The following is a 14,808-nucleotide window of genomic DNA, read 5'->3' as shown; positions in this document are numbered from 1 at the left end:
AAAAGGGCACTCCGGTTCCCTCCCACATTCCAAAAACATACTTGTGAGGTTAATTGGCCGAGGTGTGACTATGCGAGTGAGGTTTCTGTCTCTGTGTGCCCTGCGATTGAATGGCAACCAGTTTAGGGTGTTCCCTGCCCACTGCCCAAAGATAGCTGGGATGGGCTCCAGCACCCCCTGCGACCCTAGTGAAAGAAAATGGATGGATGGAAAAATTATCCCTTGTCATTACTGCTGGAAAATAATCAAAGGAATACTTCAAAGACTTTGAAACACTGTTACGCAATTAGCTAAAAACCCAAGTTGTTTTTTTAACTACAATGGCCAGAAGAAGAAAACAGTCCCTGAGGTAAATACAGATTTTTAACCGTGCCCTGTGGTCAGCTATTAGTAATAAAAACACTAACCTGTCAACACATATAACAAAAGCAAATTAATAAGGACTTAAAATTTATTGGAGACCTTAAAAGAGCTTGTTGCTAAATTAAAAAAGAGTAATGTACACATACAGGTTGGCGGCATAAATTCAATGCTGCTTCGATCTTGTTTGGTTAACAGCATGATGTTTTTATTCAGCTCTTCAATTTCTTGTTCAACAGCAGACAGCACATCATTCTTCTTGATCTTGCCCCTGGCACCGCTCCCTTTATCAAAGGCAAAAGTGAAAATGAAAGAACATTTAGATAGTCTGTTAAAATCAACGGAATTCAACCGTACTTACTCATTTCCAGCAGAGCAGGAACAATCTTTTTTATGTCTTGGTACAGATATTCAAGCTTCTTCCTAAAGTCCCTATGCAGTTCGACCTCTCTGTTCCTCAATGCCTGGTCTATCAGATTTTGAATAGCGTTTTTTAAATACTTCTTCTTGAACTTTTCTTCAATCTTCAACTCAATGTCTTTCATGTCAGGGTGGAAGAGAGAGCCCTTATTCATTGCCGACATGTCCTCTATTATGTCAAACAGCTTGCTGTGCTGGTCGTCATTGGTTTTATCAGTGACATTCAGGCAGAAGTATTTGTTTTGACATTTGGCTATCAACCATTGTAGAGCTTTATGTTCCCGTTCAATGTACTCCTCAATGGATCTGTCTCCCAAAGTGTCCACATTTGTGAACAGAACCATAATGTGGTTCCAAGTGTTGTCACCTAAGAGGTTAATATGATCTTCCAGGGCATCTTGACTGGCTTGGTTGAATTTGCAATCCAATGAAATTACGATCAGGATGGCATTTACCCCTGCAGGGCTCAGGAGCAGGCCCCGGAATATTTCTTGATCCTGTTTCAAAGTGCACAAATCTGGTTCTCTGTACCAGCCTGGGGTGTCTACTACTGTGACTCGCCTGCCAGGAAACATCACATCACGGACGATGCAGCCTTCATTTGGCTGAGTGGGGAACACTTTTCCCTGTAGGAGGTAATTTGCTGCTGTTGTCTTTCCTGACATCTTTTCACCCAAAAGCATAATTCTCACATCAATCAACTTTTTTGCTGGACCTGAAAATAGTAAAGTTGGAAAATTAAAAACATATATACTGTAGAAGGTACATACTGCAAAATAATATTTGATTGCAGATTCGAACCCAGAACTAATTTAAAACATATTTATTGGCAAATGAACAACTGTGTTTAACTGACAAGTTTTTCTCATGAAACTTGGTGTAATAGCTGAAAGACTAATACAAAATTACCTAGCCATTTTTGCTTTGTCTAGCTAATCAGGGTAATGGTTTTGGAGTTACAACTTAAAATATTTGGCATTTCCTACAAAGAAATGCCATAGCATCTTCATTTGAACACTTTTTTCATAGAGTAAACTTTGTAGGGCTGAATGGAGGGTGGGTTTACTTATTATGGAAAAATATATTAAGCCAGGTTTCTTCTAAATTTATTCAACATACAAGTTTGCTATGAAAAATCCTGTAAGTGTGAATGATCTTTCTTTTAAAGAGCGATCCTCACAGTTGCGGTCATCCAGGCTGAGGCAGCGGTCACAGAGGCTCAACTCTCGGGCCCAATCCATTCCAGGCGCCCGTTCCGTGACCCAGCTCCGATGGTGCCAGCTGCCGTATGACTTTGGGTTGACTTTCAGGCAAGACTCCAGAAAAGATAGCTCAACTTGGTACATTTTCCGCGTTTACTTCCGTCTCCTTTAAATGACGTCACCGACACGCCTTTCAAGTGTTTTTACTGCCATCTAGCGGAGGGAATAAACCAGATGTCAAAACAATGCAGTGTACTTACTGAATATGATAGATAGATAGATAGATACTTTGTTCATCCCCGAAGGGAAATTCACATTTCCAGCAGCATCCCTGAGCTGAGAACAATCGAGAACAATCGAAAATAACACGGGAGCTGCTGGAGTGGCTGCCATTCGTGACGGCGCCGGAAGAAAAGATTCAATTTGAATCATTTACAAACAAACAAACAATTGAATCATGTACAAACAAACAAACAAAATATTCATGTTTCAATAAGTGGAGTGTTAATAAAATATTTCTGATACTGATATAACCAGATAAAACTAATTTTAAGTTACCTGTCCAAATGAATGTTGTGCCATCTCACCTTTCCCACTCTCTCTCCTGCAGTTGACTTGCTGCTGCTCGCTCCTGAAACTAATACTTACCCCTTTGTGTATTGCCTGCATATGGCGACACCCTCTTTCAGCTTGTCTGTCTGAACCTTGATCTCCTCCTAAAATGCTTAATTACTCGTATGCAATATGTGGGCTATGCAAATTCGGCTCTGCACTTATAAGAATTAGAACGCTGTAGATGAAATTTTCATAATCAAAATTTTATCTCATACCCATGAAATACTCATAAAAAGAGCCATACGTGACCCCGGCCATAAAGCATCGTGTATAACGTGCACCCCAACAGGATACATCTATCAAAATGTTATATCAGACATTAGTATACGCAAGCCTGTGGAATACTATTTAATGACCACTAAGGTGAGGTCATATGCAATGAAAGCCGGTACTCCAAAGAAGGTTATGTAGGTCCCATGGTGTAATGGTTAGCACTCTGGACTTTGAATCCAGTGATCTGAGTTCAACTCTCAGTGGGACCAGGCTCCTTTTGGCTTTTAGTCACAGAATAAACCAATGTTCCTAATTATCTGCTATGCAATAAAAAACAGTACTCCACATGGGTTATGTAGGTCCCATGGTATAATAGTTAGCACTCTGGACTCTGAATCCAGTGATCTGAGTTCAACTCTTAGTGGGACCGGGCTCCTTTTGGCTTTTAGTCACAGAATAAACCAATGTTCCTAATTATCTGCTACGCAATGAAAACCAGTACTCCAAACACAGTTGTATAGGTCCCATGGTGTAATGGTTAGCACTCTGGACTCTGAATCCATTGATCTGTGTTCAACTCTCAGTGGGACTATGCTACTTGAGACTTTTAGTCACAGAACAAACCAATGTTCCTTTTTATCTGCTATGCAATAAAAACCAGTACTCCACATGGGTTGTGTAGGTCCCATGGTATAATAGTTAGCACTCTGGACTCTGAATCCAGTGATCTGAGTTCAACTCTCAGTGGGACCAGGCTCCTTTTGACTTTTAGTCACAGAATAAACCAATGTTCCTAATTATCTGCTATTCAATGAAAACCAGTACTCCAAACACAGTTGAATAGGTCCCATGGTGTAATGGTTAGCACTCTGTACTCTGAATCCATTGATCTGTGTTCAACTCTCAGTGGGACCAGGCTCCGTTTGACTTTTAGTCACAGAATAAACCAATGTTCTTAATTATCTGCTATGCAATAAAAACCAGTACTCCAAAGAAGGTTATGTAGGTCCCATGGTGTAATGGTTAGCACTCTGGACTTTGAATCCAGTGATCTAAGTTCAACTCTCAGTGGGACCATGCTCGATTGCGCTTTTAGTCACAGAACAAACCACTGTTTCATTTTATCTGCTATGCAATGAAAACCAGTACTCCAAATAAGGTTATGTTGGTCCCATGGTGTAATGGTTAGCACTCTGGACTCTGAATCCAGTGATCTGAGTTCAACTCTCAGTGGGACCAGGCTCCTTTTGACTTTTAGTCACAGAATAAACCAATGTTCCTAATTATCTGCTATGCAATGAAAACCAGTACTCCAGACGCAGTTGTATAGGTCCCATGGTGTAATGTTTAGCACTCTGGACTCTGATTCCAGTGACCTGAGTTCAATTCTCAGTGGGACCAGGCTCCTTTTGGCTTTTGGTCACAGAACAAACCAGTTTCTTTTTATCCGCTATGCAACGAAACTCAGTACTCCAATTAGTTTTATGTTGGTCCCATGGTGTAATGGTTAGCACTCTGGACTCTGAATCCAGTGATCTGAGTTCAACTCTCGGTGGGACCATGCTCCATTGCGCTTTTAGTCACAGAACAAACCACTGTTTCATTTTATCTGCTATGCAATGAAAACCAGTACTCCAAATAAGGTTATGTAGGTCCCATGGTGTAATGGTTAGCACTGTGGACTCTGAATCCAGTGATCTGAGTTCAACTCTCGGTGGGACCATGCTCCATTGCGCTTTTAGCCACGGAACAAACTACCGTTTCTTTTTATCTGCTATGCAGTTAAAGCCAGTACTCCAAAACAAGGGAACGTAGGTCCCATGGTGTAATGGTTAGCACTCTGTACTCTGAATCCAGTGATCTGAGTTCAACTCTCAGTGGGACCATGCTCCATTAGGCTTCTAGTCACAGAACAAAACAGTTTCTTTTTATCCGCTATGCAACGAAACTCAGTACTCCAATTAGTTTTATGTAGGTCCCATGGTGTAATGGTTAGCACTCTGGACTTTGTATCCAGTGATCTGAGTTCAACTCTCAGTGGGACCAGGCTCCTTTTGGCTTTTAGTCACAGAATAAACCAATGGTCCTAATTATGTGCTATGCAATGAAAACCAGTACTCCAAGTAAGGCTATGTAGGTCCAATGGTGTAATGGTTAGCACTCTGGACTCTGAATCCAGTGATCTGAGTTCAATTCTCGGTGGGACCATGCTCCATTGCGCTTTTAGTCACAGAACAAACTAGTTTCCTTTATCTGCTATGCAGTTAAAATTAGTACTCCAAAACAAGGGTATGTAGGTACCATGGTGTAAGGGTGAGCACTCTGGACTCTGATTCCAGTGATCTGAGTTCTATTCTTAATGGGACAAGGCTCCTTTTGGCTTTTAGTCACAGAATAAACCAATGTTCCTAATTATCTGCTATGCAATAAAAAACAGTACTCCACATAGAGTATGTAGGTCCCATGGTATAATAGTTAGCACTCTGGACTCTTGATCCAGTGATCTGAGTTCAACTCTCAGTGGAACCAGGCTCCTTTTGGCTTTTAGTCACAGAATAAACCAATGTTCCTAATTATCTGCTATGCAATGAAAACCAGTACTCCAAACACAGTTGTATAGGTCCCATGGTGTAATGGTTAGCACTCTGTACTCTGAATCCAGTGATCTGAGTTTAACTCTCAGTGGGACCATGCTCCATTAAGCTTTTAGCCACAGAACAAACTACCGTTTCTTTTTATCTGCTATGCAGTTAAAGCCAGTACTCCAAAACAAGGGTACGTAGGTCCCATGGTGTAATGGTTAGCACTCTGTACTCTGAATCCAGTGATCTGAGTTCAACTCTCAGTGGGACCATGCTCCATTAAGCTTTTAGCCACAGAACAAACTACTGTTTCTTTTTATCTGCTATGCAGTTAAAATTAGTACTCCAAAACAAGGGTATGTAGGTACCATGGTGTAAGGGTTAGCACTCTGGACTCTGATTCCAGTGACCTGAGTTCAATTCTCAGTGGGACCATACTCCATTAGGCTTTTAGTCACAGAACAAACCAGTTTCTTTTTATCCGCTATGCAACGAAACTCAGTACTCCAATTAGTTTTATGTAGGTCCCATGGTGTAATGGTTAGCACTCTGGACTTTGAATCCAGTGATCTGAGTTCAACTCTCAGTGGGACCAGGCTCCTTTTGGCTTTTAGTCACAGAATAAACCAATGTTCCTAATTATCTGCTATGCAATAAAAACCAGTACTCCACATGGGGTATGTAGGTCCCATGGTATAATAGTTAGCACTCTGGACTCTTGATCCAGTGATCTGAGTTCAACTCTCAGTGGGACCAGGCTCCTTTTGGCTTTTAGTCACAGAATAAACCAATGTTCCTAATTATCTGCTATGCAATGAAAACCAGTACTCCAAGTAAGGCTATGTAGGTCCAATGGTGTAAGGGTTAGCACTCTGGACTCTGAATCCAGTGATCTGAGTTCAACTCTCAGTGGGACCATGCTCCATTGTGCTTTTAGTCACAGAACAAACCACTGTTTCATTTTATCTGCTATGCAATGAAAACCAGTACTCCAAATTAGGTTATGTAGGTCCCATGGTGTAAGGGTTAGCACTCTGGACTCTGAATCCAGTGATATGAGTTCAATTCTCAGTGGGACCATTCTCCAATAGGCTTTTGGTCACAGAACAAACCAGTTTCTTTTTATCCGCTATGCAACGAAACTCAGTACTCCAATTAGTTTTATGTTGGTCCCATGGTGTAATGGTTAGCACTCTGGACTCTGAATCCAGTGATCTGAGTTCAACTCTCGGTGGGACCATGCTCCATTGCGCTTTTAGTCACAGAACAAACCACTGTTTCATTTTATCTGCTATGCAATGAAAACCAGTACTCCAAATAAGGTTATGTAGGTCCCATGGTGTAATGGTTAGCACTGTGGACTCTGAATCCAGTGATCTGAGTTCAACTCTCAGTGGGACCATGCTCCATTAGGCTTCTAGTCACAGAACAAACCAGTTTCTTTTTATCCGCTATGCAACGAAACTCAGTACTCCAATTAGTTTTATGTAGGTGTAATGGTTAGCACTCTGGACTTTGTATCCAGTGATCTGAGTTCAACTCTCAGTGGGACCAGGCTCCTCTTGGCTTTTAGTCACAGAATAAACCAATGTTCCTAATTATCTGCTATGCAATGAAAACCAGTACTCCGGACACAGTTATACAGGTCCTATGGTGTAATGGTTAGCACTCTGGACTCGGAATCCAGTGATCTGTGTTCAACTCTCAGTGGGACTATGCTACTTGAGACTTTTAGTCACAGAACAAACCAATGTTCCTTTTTATCTGCTATGCAATGAAAGCCAGTACTCCAAAGAAGGTTATGTAGGTCCCATGGTGTAATGGTTAGCACTCTGGACTTTGAATCCAGTGATCTGAGTTCAACTCTCAGTGGGACCATGCTCTAATAAGCTTTTAGCCACAGAACAAACTACTGTTTCTTTTTATCTGCTATGCAGTTAAAATTAGTACTCCAAAACAAGGGTATGTAGGTCACATGGTGTAAGGGTTAGCGCTCTGGACTCTGATTCCAGTGATCTGAGTTCAATTCTCAGTGGGACCATACTCCCTTAGGCTTTTAGTCACAGAACAAACCAGTTTCTTTTTATCTGCTATGCAACGAAATTCAGTACTCCAATTAGTTTTATGTAGGTCCCATGGTGTAATGGTTAGCACTCTGGACTTTGTATCCAGTGATCTGAGTTCAACTCTCAGTGGGACCAGGCTCCTTTTGGCTTTTAGTCACAGAATAAACCAATGTTCCTAATTATCTGCTATGCAATGAAAACCAGTACTCCAAGTAAGGCTATGTAGGTCCAATGGTGTAATGGTTAGCACTCTGGACTCTGAATCCAGTGATCTGAGTTCAATTCTCGGTGGGACCATGCTCCATTGCGCTTTTAGTCACAGAACAAACTACTGTTTCCTTTATCTGCTATGCAGTTAAAATTAGTACTCCAAAACAAGGGTATGTAGGTACCATGGTGTAAGGGTGAGCACTCTGGACTCTGAATCCAGTGATCTGAGTTCAACTCTCGGTGGGACCATGCTCCATTGCGCTTTTAGTCACAGAACAAACCAACGTTCATTTTATCTGCTATGCAATGAAAACCAGTACTCCAAATAAGGTTATGTAGGTCCCATGGTGTAAGGGTTAGCACTCTGGACTCTGAATCCAGTGATATGAGTTCAATTCTCAGTGGGACCATTCTCCATTAGGCTTTTGGTCACAGAACAAACCAGTTTCTTTTTATCCGCTATGCAACGAAACTCAGTACTCCAATTTGCTTTATGTTGGTCCCATGGTGTAATGGTTAGCACTCTGGACTTTGAATCCAGTGATCTGAGTTCAACTCTCAGTGGGACCAGGCTCCTTTTGGCTTTTAGTCACAGAATAAACCAATGTTCCTAATTATCTGCTATGCAATGAAAACCAGTACTCCAAATCAGGCTATGTAGGTCCAATTGTGTAATGGTTAGCACTGTGGACTCTGAATCCAGTGATCTGAGTTCAACTCTCGGTGGGACCATGCTCCATTGCGCTTTTAGCCACGGAACAAACTACCGTTTCTTTTTATCTGCTATGCAGTTAAAACCAGTACTCCAAATAAGGTATGTAGGTCCCATGGTGTAATGGTTAGCACTCTGGACTCTGAATCCAGTGATCTGAGTTCAACTCTCTGTGGGACCATGCTCCATTAGGCTTCTAGTCACAGAACAAACCAGTTTCTTTTTATCCGCTATGCAACGAAACTCAGTACTCCAATTAGTTTTATGTAGGTGTAATGGTTAGCACTCTGGACTTTGTATCCAGTGATCTGAGTTCAACTCTCAGTGGGACCAGGCTCCTCTTGGCTTTTAGTCACAGAATAAACCAATGTTCCTAATTATCTGCTATGCAATAAAAACCAGTACTCCACAAGGGTTTTGTAGGTCCCATGGTATAATAGTTAGCACTCTGGACTCTGAATCCAGTGATCTGAGTTCAACTCTTAGTGGGACCGGGCTCCTTTTGGCATTTAGTCACAGAATAAACCAATGTTCCTAATTATCTGCTATGCAATGAAAACCAGTACTCCGGACACAGTTATACAGGTCCTATGGTGTAATGGTTAGCACTCTGGACTCGGAATCCAGTGATCTGTGTTCAACTCTCAGTGGGACTATGCTACTTGAGACTTTTAGTCACAGAACAAACCAATGTTCCTTTTTATCTGCTATGCAATGAAAACCAGTACTCCAAAGAAGGTTATGTAGGTCCCATGGTGTAATGGTTAGCTCTCTGGACTCTGAATCCGGTGATCTAAATTCAACTCTCGGTGGGACCATGCTCCATTAAGCTTTTAGCCACAGAACAAACTACCGTTTCGTTTTATCTGCTATGCAGTTAAAACCAGTACTCCAAAACAAGGGTACGTAGGTCCCATGGTGTAATGGTTAGCATTCTGGACTCTGAATCCAGTGATCTGTGTTCAACTCTCAGTGGGACTATGCTACTTGAGACTTTTAGTCACAGAACAAACCAATGTTCCTTTTTATCTGCTATGCAATGAAAACCAGTACTCCAAATATGGTTATGTAGGTCCCATGGTGTAATGGTTAGCACTCTGGACTCTGAATCCAGTTATCTGAGTTCAACTCTCAGTGGGACCATGCTCCATTAAGCTTTTAGCCACAGAACCAACTACCGTTTCTTTTTATCTGCTATGCAGTTAAAACCAGTACTCCAAAACAAGGGTACGTAGGTCCCATGGTGTAATGTTTAGCACTCTGGTCTCTGAATCCAGTGATCTGAGTTCAACTCTCAGTGGGACCATACTCCAATAGGCGTTTAGCCACAGAAAAAAACAGTTTCTTTTTATCTGCTATGCAATGAGAACCAGTACTCTAAATACATTTTTATAGGTCCCATGGTGTAATGGTTAGCACTCTGGACTCTGAATCCAATGATCTGAGTTCAGCTCTCAGTGGGACCATGCTCCATTGCGCTTTTAGTCACAGAACAAACCACTGTTTCATTTTATCTGCTATGCAATGAAAACCAGTACTCCAAAACAAGGGTACCTAGGTCTCATGGTGTAATGGTTAGCATTCTGGACTCTGAATCCAGTTATCTGAGTTCAACTCTCAGTGGGACCATGCTCCATTAAGCTTTTAGCCACAGAACAAACTACCGTTTCTTTTTATCTGCTATGCAGTTAAAACCAGTACTCCAAAACAAGGGTACGTAGGTCCCATGGTGTAATGTTTAGCACTCTGGTCTCTGAATCCAGTGATCTGAGTTCAACTCTCAGTGGGACCATACTCCAATAGGCGTTTAGCCACAGAAAAAAACAGTTTCTTTTTATCTGCTATGCAATGAGAACCAGTACTCTAAATACATTTATATAGGTCCCATGGTGTAATGGTTAGCACTCTGGACTCTGAATCCAGTGATCTGTGTTCAACTCTCAGTGGGACTATGCTACTTGAGACTTTTAGTCACAGAAAAAACCAATGTTCCTTTTTATCTGCTATGCAATGAAAACCAGTACTCCAAAGAAGGTTATGTAGGTCCCATGGTGTAATGGTTAGCACTCTGGACTCTGAATCCAGTGATCTGAGTTCAGCTCTCAGTGGGACCATGCTCCATTGCACTTTTAGTCACAGAACAAACCACTGTTTCATTTTATCTGCTATGCAATGAAAACCAGTACTCCAAATAAGGTTATGTAGGTCCCATGGTGTAATGGTTAGCACTCTGGACTCTGAATCCAGTGATCTGAGTTCAACTCTCAGTGGGACCATGCTCCATTAAGCTTTTAGCCACAGAACAAACTACCGTTTCTTTTTATCTGCTATGCAGTTAAAACCAGTACTCCAAAACAAGGGTACGTAGGTCTCATGGTGTAATGGTTAGCATTCTGTACTCTGAATCCAGTGATCTGTGTTCAACTCTCAGTGGGACTATGCTACTTGAGACTTTTAATCACAGAACCTACCAATGTTCCTTTTTATCTGCTATGCAATAAAAACCAGTACTCCAAAGAAGGTTATGTAGGTCCCATGGTGTAATGGTTAGCACTCTGGACTTTGAATCCAGTGATCTGAGTTCAACTCGCAGTGGGACCATGCTCCATTGGGCTTTTAGTCACAGAACAAACCACTGTTTCATTTTATCTGCTATGCAATGAAAACCAATACTCCAAATAAGGTTATGTAGGTCCCATGGTGTAATGGTTAGCACTCTGGACTCTGAATCCAGTGATCTGAGTTCAACTCTCAGTGGGACCATGCTCCATTCCGCTTCTAGTCACAGAACAAACCACTGTTTCATTTTATCTGCTATGCAATGAAAACCAGTGCTCCAAATTAGGTTATGTAGGTCCCATGGTGTAATGGTTAGCACTCTGGACTCTGAATCCAGTGATCTGAGTTCAACTCTCGGTGGGACCATTCTCCATTAAGCTTTTAGTCACAGAACAAACCAGTTTCTTTTTATCCGCTATGCAACGAAACTCAGTACTCCAATTAGTTTTATGTAGGTCCCATGGTGTAATGGTTAGCACTCTGGACTTTGTATCCAGTGATCTGAGTTCAACTCTCAGTGGGACCAGGCTCCTCTTGGCTTTTAGTCACAGAATAAACCGATGTTCCTAATTATCTGCTATGCAATAAAAACCAGTACTCCACATGGGTTATGTAGGTCCCATGGTATAATATTTAGCACTCTGGACTCTGAATCCAGTGACCTGAGTTCAACTCTTACTGGGACCGGGCTCCTTTTGGCTTTTAGTCACAGAATAAACCAATGTTCCTAATTATCTGCTATGCATTGAAAACCAGTACTCTGAATACACTTGTACAGGTCCCATGGTGTAATGGTTAGCACTCTGGACTCTGAATCCAGTGATCTGTGTTCAACTCTCAGTGGGACCAGGCTCCATTAAGCTTTTAGTCACAGAATAAACCAATGTTCCTAATTATCTGCTATGCAATGAAAACCAGTACTCCAAACACACTTGTACAGGTCCCATGGTGTAATGGTTAGCACTCTGGACTCTGAATCCAGTGATCTGTGTTCAACTCTCAGTGGGACTATGCTACTTGAGACTTTTAGTCACAGAACAAACCAATGTTCCTTTTTATCTGCTATGTAATGAAAACCAGTACTCCAAAGAATGTTACGTAGGTCCTATGGTGTAATGGTTAGCACTCTGGACTCTGAATTCAGTGATCTGAGTTCAACTCTCAGTGGGACCAGGCTCCATTGCGCTTTTAGTCACAGAACAAACAACTGTTTCATTTTATCTGCTATGCAATGAAAACCAGTACTCCAAATAAGGTTATGTAGGTCCCATGGTGTAATGGTTAGCACTCTGTACTCTGAATCCAGTGATCTGAGTTCAACTCTCAGTGGGACCATACTCCATTGCGCTTTTAGTCACAGAACAAACCACTGTTTCATTTTATCTGCTATGCAATGAAAACCAGTACTCCAAATAAGGTATGTAGGTCCCATGGTGTAATGGTTAGCATTCTGGACTCTGAATCCAGTGATCTGAGTTCAACTCTCAGTGGGACCATGCTCCATTAGGCTTCTAGTCACAGAACAAACCAGTTTCTTTTTATCCGCTATGCAACGAAACTCAGTACTCCAATTAGTTTTATGTAGGTGTAATGGTTAGCACTCTGGACTTTGTATCCAGTGATCTGAGTTCAACTCTCAGTGGGACCAGGCTCCTCTTGGCTTTTAGTCACAGAATAAACCAATGTTCCTAATTATCTGCTATGCAATGAAAACCAGTACTCCGGACACAGTTATACAGGTCCTATGGTGTAATGGTTAGCACTCTGGACTCGGAATCCAGTGATCTGTGTTCAACTCTCAGTGGGACTATGCTACTTGAGACTTTTAGTCACAGAACAAACCAATGTTCCTTTTTATCTGCTATGCAATGAAAGCCAGTACTCCAAAGAAGGTTATGTAGGTCCCATGGTGTAATGGTTAGCACTCTGGACTTTGAATCCAGTGATCTGAGTTCAACTCTCAGTGGGACCATGCTCTAATAAGCTTTTAGCCACAGAACAAACTACTGTTTCTTTTTATCTGCTATGCAGTTAAAATTAGTACTCCAAAACAAGGGTATGTAGGTCACATGGTGTAAGGGTTAGCGCTCTGGACTCTGATTCCAGTGATCTGAGTTCAATTCTCAGTGGGACCATACTCCCTTAGGCTTTTAGTCACAGAACAAACCAGTTTCTTTTTATCTGCTATGCAACGAAATTCAGTACTCCAATTAGTTTTATGTAGGTCCCATGGTGTAATGGTTAGCACTCTGGACTTTGTATCCAGTGATCTGAGTTCAACTCTCAGTGGGACCAGGCTCCTTTTGGCTTTTAGTCACAGAATAAACCAATGTTCCTAATTATCTGCTATGCAATGAAAACCAGTACTCCAAGTAAGGCTATGTAGGTCCAATGGTGTAATGGTTAGCACTCTGGACTCTGAATCCAGTGATCTGAGTTCAATTCTCGGTGGGACCATGCTCCATTGCGCTTTTAGTCACAGAACAAACTACTGTTTCCTTTATCTGCTATGCAGTTAAAATTAGTACTCCAAAACAAGGGTATGTAGGTACCATGGTGTAAGGGTGAGCACTCTGGACTCTGAATCCAGTGATCTGAGTTCAACTCTCGGTGGGACCATGCTCCATTGCGCTTTTAGTCACAGAACAAACCAACGTTCATTTTATCTGCTATGCAATGAAAACCAGTACTCCAAATAAGGTTATGTAGGTCCCATGGTGTAAGGGTTAGCACTCTGGACTCTGAATCCAGTGATATGAGTTCAATTCTCAGTGGGACCATTCTCCATTAGGCTTTTGGTCACAGAACAAACCAGTTTCTTTTTATCCGCTATGCAACGAAACTCAGTACTCCAATTTGCTTTATGTTGGTCCCATGGTGTAATGGTTAGCACTCTGGACTTTGAATCCAGTGATCTGAGTTCAACTCTCAGTGGGACCAGGCTCCTTTTGGCTTTTAGTCACAGAATAAACCAATGTTCCTAATTATCTGCTATGCAATGAAAACCAGTACTCCAAATCAGGCTATGTAGGTCCAATTGTGTAATGGTTAGCACTGTGGACTCTGAATCCAGTGATCTGAGTTCAACTCTCGGTGGGACCATGCTCCATTGCGCTTTTAGCCACGGAACAAACTACCGTTTCTTTTTATCTGCTATGCAGTTAAAACCAGTACTCCAAATAAGGTATGTAGGTCCCATGGTGTAATGGTTAGCACTCTGGACTCTGAATCCAGTGATCTGAGTTCAACTCTCTGTGGGACCATGCTCCATTAGGCTTCTAGTCACAGAACAAACCAGTTTCTTTTTATCCGCTATGCAACGAAACTCAGTACTCCAATTAGTTTTATGTAGGTGTAATGGTTAGCACTCTGGACTTTGTATCCAGTGATCTGAGTTCAACTCTCAGTGGGACCAGGCTCCTCTTGGCTTTTAGTCACAGAATAAACCAATGTTCCTAATTATCTGCTATGCAATAAAAACCAGTACTCCACAAGGGTTTTGTAGGTCCCATGGTATAATAGTTAGCACTCTGGACTCTGAATCCAGTGATCTGAGTTCAACTCTTAGTGGGACCGGGCTCCTTTTGGCATTTAGTCACAGAATAAACCAATGTTCCTAATTATCTGCTATGCAATGAAAACCAGTACTCCGGAAACAGTTATACAGGTCCTATGGTGTAATGGTTAGCACTCTGGACTCGGAATCCAGTGATCTGTGTTCAACTCTCAGTGGGACTATGCTACTTGAGACTTTTAGTCACAGAACAAACCAATGTTCCTTTTTATCTGCTATGCAATGAAAACCAGTACTCCAAAGAAGGTTATGTAGGTCCCATGGTGTAATGGTTAGCTCTCTGGACTCTGAATCC

General features: G+C 41.7%; 1 protein-coding gene and 35 non-coding genes across 39 annotated transcripts in view; 35 read left to right on the top strand and 1 right to left on the bottom strand.

Annotated features, from left to right (window-relative positions):
• Positions 1-14,808, bottom strand: part of LOC148355562 (GTPase IMAP family member 8-like) — a 61,709-nt gene that overhangs the window by 1,344 nt on the left and 45,557 nt on the right. For 2 of the 4 annotated variants that reach the window (XR_015852319.1, XR_015852320.1), the window contains exons 6-8: positions 1,961-2,195; positions 722-1,495; positions 510-644 (exon numbers count right to left, since the gene is read on the bottom strand). The exons of the other annotated variants lie outside the window; for them this stretch is intronic. The gene's annotated coding sequence lies outside the window, so the exon portion shown is untranslated. The remainder of the gene's footprint in view (positions 1-509; positions 645-721; positions 1,496-1,960; positions 2,196-14,808) is intronic. 4 annotated transcript variants of the gene reach the window in all.
• trnaq-uug (transfer RNA glutamine (anticodon UUG)) lies at positions 3,008-3,079 on the top strand. The gene has a single exon. It is a non-coding gene; the product is annotated as a tRNA-Gln (tRNA).
• On the top strand, positions 3,816-3,887 carry trnaq-uug (transfer RNA glutamine (anticodon UUG)). The gene has a single exon. It is a non-coding gene; the product is annotated as a tRNA-Gln (tRNA).
• Positions 3,978-4,049, top strand: trnaq-cug (transfer RNA glutamine (anticodon CUG)). The gene has a single exon. It is a non-coding gene; the product is annotated as a tRNA-Gln (tRNA).
• trnaq-cug (transfer RNA glutamine (anticodon CUG)) lies at positions 4,140-4,211 on the top strand. The gene has a single exon. It is a non-coding gene; the product is annotated as a tRNA-Gln (tRNA).
• On the top strand, positions 4,300-4,371 carry trnaq-cug (transfer RNA glutamine (anticodon CUG)). The gene has a single exon. It is a non-coding gene; the product is annotated as a tRNA-Gln (tRNA).
• Positions 4,785-4,856, top strand: trnaq-uug (transfer RNA glutamine (anticodon UUG)). The gene has a single exon. It is a non-coding gene; the product is annotated as a tRNA-Gln (tRNA).
• On the top strand, positions 4,947-5,018 carry trnaq-cug (transfer RNA glutamine (anticodon CUG)). The gene has a single exon. It is a non-coding gene; the product is annotated as a tRNA-Gln (tRNA).
• On the top strand, positions 5,916-5,987 carry trnaq-uug (transfer RNA glutamine (anticodon UUG)). The gene has a single exon. It is a non-coding gene; the product is annotated as a tRNA-Gln (tRNA).
• On the top strand, positions 6,401-6,472 carry trnaq-cug (transfer RNA glutamine (anticodon CUG)). The gene has a single exon. It is a non-coding gene; the product is annotated as a tRNA-Gln (tRNA).
• On the top strand, positions 6,561-6,632 carry trnaq-cug (transfer RNA glutamine (anticodon CUG)). The gene has a single exon. It is a non-coding gene; the product is annotated as a tRNA-Gln (tRNA).
• trnap-cgg (transfer RNA proline (anticodon CGG)) lies at positions 7,037-7,108 on the top strand. The gene has a single exon. It is a non-coding gene; the product is annotated as a tRNA-Pro (tRNA).
• On the top strand, positions 7,199-7,270 carry trnaq-uug (transfer RNA glutamine (anticodon UUG)). Its single transcript has one exon. It is a non-coding gene; the product is annotated as a tRNA-Gln (tRNA).
• trnaq-uug (transfer RNA glutamine (anticodon UUG)) lies at positions 7,522-7,593 on the top strand. The gene has a single exon. It is a non-coding gene; the product is annotated as a tRNA-Gln (tRNA).
• On the top strand, positions 7,684-7,755 carry trnaq-cug (transfer RNA glutamine (anticodon CUG)). Its single transcript has one exon. It is a non-coding gene; the product is annotated as a tRNA-Gln (tRNA).
• Positions 8,007-8,078, top strand: trnaq-cug (transfer RNA glutamine (anticodon CUG)). The gene has a single exon. It is a non-coding gene; the product is annotated as a tRNA-Gln (tRNA).
• On the top strand, positions 8,167-8,238 carry trnaq-uug (transfer RNA glutamine (anticodon UUG)). Its single transcript has one exon. It is a non-coding gene; the product is annotated as a tRNA-Gln (tRNA).
• On the top strand, positions 8,490-8,561 carry trnaq-cug (transfer RNA glutamine (anticodon CUG)). The gene has a single exon. It is a non-coding gene; the product is annotated as a tRNA-Gln (tRNA).
• On the top strand, positions 8,965-9,036 carry trnap-cgg (transfer RNA proline (anticodon CGG)). Its single transcript has one exon. It is a non-coding gene; the product is annotated as a tRNA-Pro (tRNA).
• Positions 9,452-9,523, top strand: trnaq-cug (transfer RNA glutamine (anticodon CUG)). Its single transcript has one exon. It is a non-coding gene; the product is annotated as a tRNA-Gln (tRNA).
• Positions 10,423-10,494, top strand: trnaq-cug (transfer RNA glutamine (anticodon CUG)). Its single transcript has one exon. It is a non-coding gene; the product is annotated as a tRNA-Gln (tRNA).
• On the top strand, positions 10,585-10,656 carry trnaq-cug (transfer RNA glutamine (anticodon CUG)). Its single transcript has one exon. It is a non-coding gene; the product is annotated as a tRNA-Gln (tRNA).
• Positions 10,910-10,981, top strand: trnaq-uug (transfer RNA glutamine (anticodon UUG)). Its single transcript has one exon. It is a non-coding gene; the product is annotated as a tRNA-Gln (tRNA).
• On the top strand, positions 11,072-11,143 carry trnaq-cug (transfer RNA glutamine (anticodon CUG)). The gene has a single exon. It is a non-coding gene; the product is annotated as a tRNA-Gln (tRNA).
• Positions 11,234-11,305, top strand: trnaq-cug (transfer RNA glutamine (anticodon CUG)). The gene has a single exon. It is a non-coding gene; the product is annotated as a tRNA-Gln (tRNA).
• trnaq-uug (transfer RNA glutamine (anticodon UUG)) lies at positions 11,394-11,465 on the top strand. Its single transcript has one exon. It is a non-coding gene; the product is annotated as a tRNA-Gln (tRNA).
• trnaq-cug (transfer RNA glutamine (anticodon CUG)) lies at positions 12,041-12,112 on the top strand. Its single transcript has one exon. It is a non-coding gene; the product is annotated as a tRNA-Gln (tRNA).
• Positions 12,364-12,435, top strand: trnaq-cug (transfer RNA glutamine (anticodon CUG)). Its single transcript has one exon. It is a non-coding gene; the product is annotated as a tRNA-Gln (tRNA).
• trnap-cgg (transfer RNA proline (anticodon CGG)) lies at positions 12,678-12,749 on the top strand. Its single transcript has one exon. It is a non-coding gene; the product is annotated as a tRNA-Pro (tRNA).
• trnaq-uug (transfer RNA glutamine (anticodon UUG)) lies at positions 12,840-12,911 on the top strand. Its single transcript has one exon. It is a non-coding gene; the product is annotated as a tRNA-Gln (tRNA).
• trnaq-uug (transfer RNA glutamine (anticodon UUG)) lies at positions 13,163-13,234 on the top strand. The gene has a single exon. It is a non-coding gene; the product is annotated as a tRNA-Gln (tRNA).
• Positions 13,325-13,396, top strand: trnaq-cug (transfer RNA glutamine (anticodon CUG)). The gene has a single exon. It is a non-coding gene; the product is annotated as a tRNA-Gln (tRNA).
• trnaq-cug (transfer RNA glutamine (anticodon CUG)) lies at positions 13,648-13,719 on the top strand. Its single transcript has one exon. It is a non-coding gene; the product is annotated as a tRNA-Gln (tRNA).
• trnaq-uug (transfer RNA glutamine (anticodon UUG)) lies at positions 13,808-13,879 on the top strand. The gene has a single exon. It is a non-coding gene; the product is annotated as a tRNA-Gln (tRNA).
• Positions 14,131-14,202, top strand: trnaq-cug (transfer RNA glutamine (anticodon CUG)). The gene has a single exon. It is a non-coding gene; the product is annotated as a tRNA-Gln (tRNA).
• On the top strand, positions 14,606-14,677 carry trnap-cgg (transfer RNA proline (anticodon CGG)). Its single transcript has one exon. It is a non-coding gene; the product is annotated as a tRNA-Pro (tRNA).

The sequence above is a fragment of the Urocampus carinirostris genome, chromosome 12, assembly GCF_059441175.1.
Source record: "Urocampus carinirostris isolate Australia breed hairy pipefish chromosome 12, RoL_Ucar_1.0, whole genome shotgun sequence".
Classification (NCBI taxonomy): Eukaryota; Metazoa; Chordata; class Actinopteri; order Syngnathiformes; family Syngnathidae; genus Urocampus; species Urocampus carinirostris.
The sequence above is the reverse complement of the archived record's forward strand: the minus strand, read 5'-3'. Positions and strand labels throughout refer to the sequence as shown.